This window comes from Mastigoproctus giganteus, chromosome 5 (assembly GCF_048544385.1).
Source record: "Mastigoproctus giganteus isolate SK-2022 chromosome 5, ASM4854438v1, whole genome shotgun sequence".
Lineage (NCBI taxonomy): Eukaryota > Metazoa > Arthropoda > Arachnida > Uropygi > Thelyphonidae > Mastigoproctus > Mastigoproctus giganteus.
The window spans coordinates 25420736-25426735 of NC_143579.1; positions in this window are offsets into that span (position 1 = coordinate 25420736).

The window sequence follows — 6000 nt, forward strand, 5'->3', positions numbered from 1 at the left end:
ACCTTAATGTGAGAGATCCAATTTATGATGCTGAACACGTACACGTCTATAGAAGTTGCTCATTTTTTATATCCTAGGGTGTTTCTGTACGCTTGCCTTTCCCATGTTAACAATTTTCCGTGAAGTTTAGATCAGAACCGTTAGCAGTCCATTTAAAATGAAATTATTTTATTTCAAATACTGTTTAATATGCATCAAATCATATTTGTGTGGTCTTGCTACCAACGTATCCACTTAATAGAAGTTACCCTCTTATAGAAATCACTTGACGCTCCAAAACTGGAATATAAATGCATAATTTACAATTGCCCGGAGAACGGTTCTAGCACTTATATAATATGGTTCAGCATTTTCTTCACATTCATTTCTGGGTCGATCTGACGTTATGGCCTTATGGAGAAAAAAAGACTTTTTAGGAGAAATGTATAAAAAATAGCAACCCCATTTGGGAGTGGTAGCATTTCTCATGCCCCTGCATGATACCTCACCATTTCTCGAAACTTCTGTGGCAGCTAACCGTGACTAACCTTCATTATAAAGAGAGAGAGATCGCTGCAGTTTATTACCTGGAGTTCATTTAGGGTATTTATCCATTGATAGCGGAAAACAAACTGGGTTGGATTCGCCAATATGAATTTAAATGAAATAATAAATTTAATGCAATCCTAAAGCGAAGTTGTTAAGAAGAAGGATATATTTTTCATAATACTCTGGAGAAAAAAATTTTTTCGATTATTTTAGTGAAATATTTTCAAATTTCCACAGTTGTAAGTCGTTACTTTTTTGTTCCTTTTTTTTTATCCACGACTATACTTTTAATAAAAAATCTCATCCGATGAAAGAAATGCAGAAAGAGTGAAGTGTCTGCTGTCGATCAAAATTAAAAATATATAAAAATAAAAAATAATTTTTTTATTTTTATCATCCGACTATTTTTGGAGTGTTGGATGGCACCAGCTCTCAATAAATCAATTATTTTTGGGGGCAATCCGGGAAAAAAAATGTTGTTTAGTGTAAGAGTCAGCCTGTCTACCAACGTCGGCCGTGATTTATTCGGCTAGTGAGTTGGTGATTGCCTTACGAGGCGAACAGTAACACAACCCCTCTAATCCTATATGGGTGATACGCTTTTTCTGTAAGCCTCGTAAAGTGTAACACAAGAGGCTACCGAAATAAAGCTGCCATTTAACGAACAACTGGTACCAAGTATTTTGTCACGTGATCCGCACTGACCCTAGGATTTATGAAGGCCCGTAGAAGATAGCGGAAGTCGCACTTCTTTTTTATGTTACAATTTTTTTCCCCTTTCGGCGACTGGAGTGCTTTATCTCAAATAGTCAAATATTTATTTATCAGGGAGGAATAAAAAGGGGGGTAGCTAAAACCCCTACACAAAACATAAATCTCTTGGCTTGTTTAAAACACGATTGTATAGAAATGGTCATAAAAGGATCATGTAATGAATGATGCTTTGCAGCAAGGCAAGCGTTTGACGTCGTGATTTTTTTTTTTTTTTTTTTTTTCTCGCATGGCAGATAATGATTATTGCAGATGCTGTCTTAACGAAATAAAAATATCCCTGGGTGTGAATTTTGGTTGTTTATTATTGTTTTTAACTCACGTTGTGCCATTTAAAAATGTCTACATTATTTAAAATTCATTTAGAATTTTTAATAGTAACTATTTCTAATCATTAAATTGTTAATTAGAATTATTCTCGCCTTTTATAGCCTTGTTTGGTTTGCTGATATATTTTATGCGTAGAAATTATTTCAAGCCTCAAGGTCTATTTTTAATTATTTAAATTTTTACTTGCTATTTTTTGAAAAAAAATTAATTTTTAAAAAATAATTAAATAAAAATTTTAAAAATATTAATTTTTGTAAATTTTTATTCAGTTATATGCCTGCTTACTTTGGTGTTTAATTTTTCACGTCGTATTTGTTAAATTAATGTATTGCAACAACATGTTTCTACTCTTAAAAAAAATTATATAAAAAAAATCGAATTTGATTAAATTAACGTTCAAGGCTCCCTCTGTTGGTTGTGCCATGACAACCGAAGTAAGATGCATCTGTTTAATCTATAAAATTTTCATTTATTAGATTAATTTAGCTGATTGGGGTTTTTATAAAATTTAAATGAAATATAAGAAATTTTGGTGTTTAGTTTCTTTTAACTTAAAATTTATTTATTTTAATAAGAAAGCAATTAAAAGTTTTGTGTATAGTTATTTCAATGGAATTCTAATACGAGAATAACAAACAGTAGACTTCTTTAATGAATGGAAGAGAAGCTGAGAACTACACAGCGAAGAATGGAACGAATCATTTTGGGAATAAGACTGTTAGATAAGAAGAGAAACACATGGATTAGGCAACAAACTCAAGTAAAGGACATTCTTATCAAAACTAAAGAACTAAAATGGTCTTGGGCAGGACACTTAGCTCGAAGACATGATGATAGATGGACTAAGAAAATAACAGAATGGTATCCAAGAGGAGCTAGAAGAAAACCTGGAAGACAAAGGCGGAGATGGATAGATGAAATTCATGAGTTTGTGGGTAGTAAATGGATGTCCAGTGCTCAAAACAGAAGGAACTGGAAAGTTGCTGGAGAGGCCTTCATCCTGCAGTGGATTGAAAATGGCTGATGATGATGATGATGAGACTTCTTTATGTTGAAGTATTCCCTCACTTCACAGTTATGGCTCACTTCATTTATGTGTGGATTCCTTAATTCTTCTTCTTGTTGGTTTTTCTTATTTGGGGTGGGATATTTTTTCTTATTTCTTCCCACACGGTCTTGGTCCCGTATTTAGTGCTGCAAATATAGTTGTTAAACATGCATGGAAAAGGGCGTCTGAATTTCCCCTAAGTTTCGGGAGCTATATTAAGACCGAGATGGAATGTAGATAAAACTTTTCTAATGATGTGACGGAGAACAAGAGAACCCTCTGATGTATACAGCCTAGTTTATGGACGCTACGTAATGCATTACTCTCTATCCCTTCCCCTCACTTCCCTACTACCCACCCAAGAATGGCTCTTTGCCACGCTCGGTCTTCTGTATACTTGGACTATGATCTTGTTTACAGACGCTTCTGATGTCAGCTGACGATATGCTGGTAATTAATTTTCCCTCTCGCGTAGACTGAGTGGTGATAACATTCCCCAACCATCCCTTGCTGACCCCTTTAACCTGCTTTCTTTTTTTTTCTTTTTTTGTGCGCTTGAAGTTACAGACCTTAAAAGCAATTAGAGAAACTTCTCACGAATCGCCCTTTGTCTTTCGGCAAAGTCTCCTTTCTTTGTCTATAATCTGCCATTAAAACAGTACACTAATCAGAAGCAGTATTAGATCGTCTTTATTTCATCATTCCAATAGAATCTATTGGCCAAGTATTTAGCATTTCTGTTGCATTATCAGAAAAGGATAAAACATCAGGCTCTGCAAATATTCTTTATTCGAACATTGTGCAGTATTTACCAAGAAAGTAAATCCAATTGGGATATACACTAAGTGGCTTCAGTAATACTAGCACGTGCTCATGCAATTCGATATGAAGCAGGCGAGCAGATACGCAGGGATTACCGAGAATAACCTCGTTCACTCATGGGTATTATGTCCATAAATTGCTGCTGTTCTCTGGTCGGTTTGCCTATTTTGCTAGACTTAAAACCCGAGTTTTCAGGAGAAACGAACTTGCTATCCTCGCTTGGAACCGACTAACTCAGCGACGGAGTGAAAAAAAAAAAAAAAAAAGAAGCCCATAACATTCCTCGCGTCATTGACGGGATCTGAACCCAGGCCTTTCCCAGCAGTATGGGGAGGACGGTGACTATAACCACTGTGCTACCGCTAGGAGATAGTATGATGAACTGTTTTATGGTGTATATGTGCAATTCAATGTGAGAATGCGCAAGATGATACCAGCCGATCAACATTTAGATGTTGTTGGTTATTTGGAAATTCTTCTAACAGGATAATAGGCCATAACACAAGGCCAGAATTGTGCAATCGCCTCTCCAGTCACCAGATTAGTCCATCTCAATCCAGCTAAGCACTTATGCTATGAGGAGAATGAGTGCTTCAGATTAGAGATCTTCAACCATCCAATTGTAGGAGGCAATTGAGTCAACATGGACCAGCATGTGACGCGCTTTCAACACTTCGTTGAGCCCATGGAACGACAAATCGAGGCTGTTCTGAAGGACAGAGGGGACCTACTCGTTATTGAGTATGGCATCTAATAAAGTGGCCACTCAGTGGAACAGCACCGAACAGCAAACTATTGATTGGAGCAAGTGAAGTATAATTACTCAGTATATAAAGACAACTAATAATAATAATAATAATAATAATAATAAATACAGTAATAACCGACTGTGTCGAAATAATACTTGTATTTTTAACAAAAATGGTTATAACACCTTACAACTGTTAGAGCTCTTAAAAATTATGATAAATACAAAGGATGTAATCCATATTAACACTAAATAAAACAAATTAGTAGCAGTAGGATTCTTTTTAGGAGCATCAGTAGCAAAGGCTATGTTGCTCCGTGTATATTGTCTGTGTTCTGAGGTCGATTTTCTGTTTGATGGACGAAAAAACCCGAGTTTCCAGGAGAAAAAAACCATGCTGCCTGAAACCGACTAACTCAACCACTTTATGAAAAGTGGCCCATAAATGTTCCTCCGTCATCGACGGAACTCGAACTCTGGTATTTTCCACCCGAGTTCGAATCGTAGTATGGAGGAGGACGGCGATCCTACCGATTGCGCTACCCACGAGAGCATAAAATAAATGTCACAGTATGTATCACTTCATGATAGCCAAATTCGACTAATGCCCTGCGTATTGGATGATGCGCAGGCCATTAGTCAAATGTCCTTTGCCTTGTTTGGGTCAGCTTTCGGTCTTGTAAATTATGTCGCTATTTGCTTTTTAAGTTTCTGATATCCAAAGGCTATCCGGGAATGGATACCTCCAGGAAAAAAGAGAAGAGGAAGACCTAGGAGGGTCTTCCTCTTCTCTCGATACAAATCTCGATACAATGGTATTAGCCAAATTCGACTAATGCCCTGCGTATTGGATGATGCGCAGGCCATTAGTCAAATGTCCTTTGCCTTGTTTGGGTCAGCTTTCGGTCTTGTAAATTATGTCGCTATTTGCTTTTTAAGTTTCTGATATCCAAAGGCTATCCGGGAATGGATACCTCCAGGAAAAAAGAGAAGAGGAAGACCTAGGAGGACATGGATGGATGGAATACGGGAGTGCATGACAGCCCGAGGTTTAACTGACCAAGACACCTTGAACTGCACTTTATGACGGGAAAAAATTGCTACCAAAATATAACTTGTAGGCAGAGGAAACTCATTGTAAATGGAAACACTCCTCTTGAAGAAGAAGTGGGTTTCTGATACTTGGACACCTTCACCGCTGATGGGTACTCTGGTTGAAAGATTCTCTGATAGTCCTTGTTTGCTCTTATAAATCGTACATGTAAGAGAAAGTACTGGAAACTCCCTAAAGTTAGCAGAAGATCGTCTGGAAGTCATGAAAAACGAGCTGAGCTCGCATAAATCGAAGGAGATGAAATTAAAATATATTGATTGATAATTGCAGAAAATTTAATGTCTACCCTTCTACAATAGATATAAATAGGGACATGTATGGACTATTTTCTCGATACAATGGTATATACAGGTGATTTAAGGGATTGGATAAACTTTCTCCCCTCCCCAAACGCTATATACGAATACAATTTAATCATTACGTCACGACGTATAGTGTTTTTGAACACTAAAATTAATTTGTGTGTTTCCATTAAATTTATTTCGCAGTATGATGCAGTAGTTTCTCCTGGAGTGAACTAGCATGCTCGTGTGAAATGTGTTTATCCAGTAAACCCTATTATAGCAGTCAACTTATCGCGGTCAGTACAGAACTATGAAGGGTGTAGAATCTTATCATTGTGTATTAGGTACGAGAAAG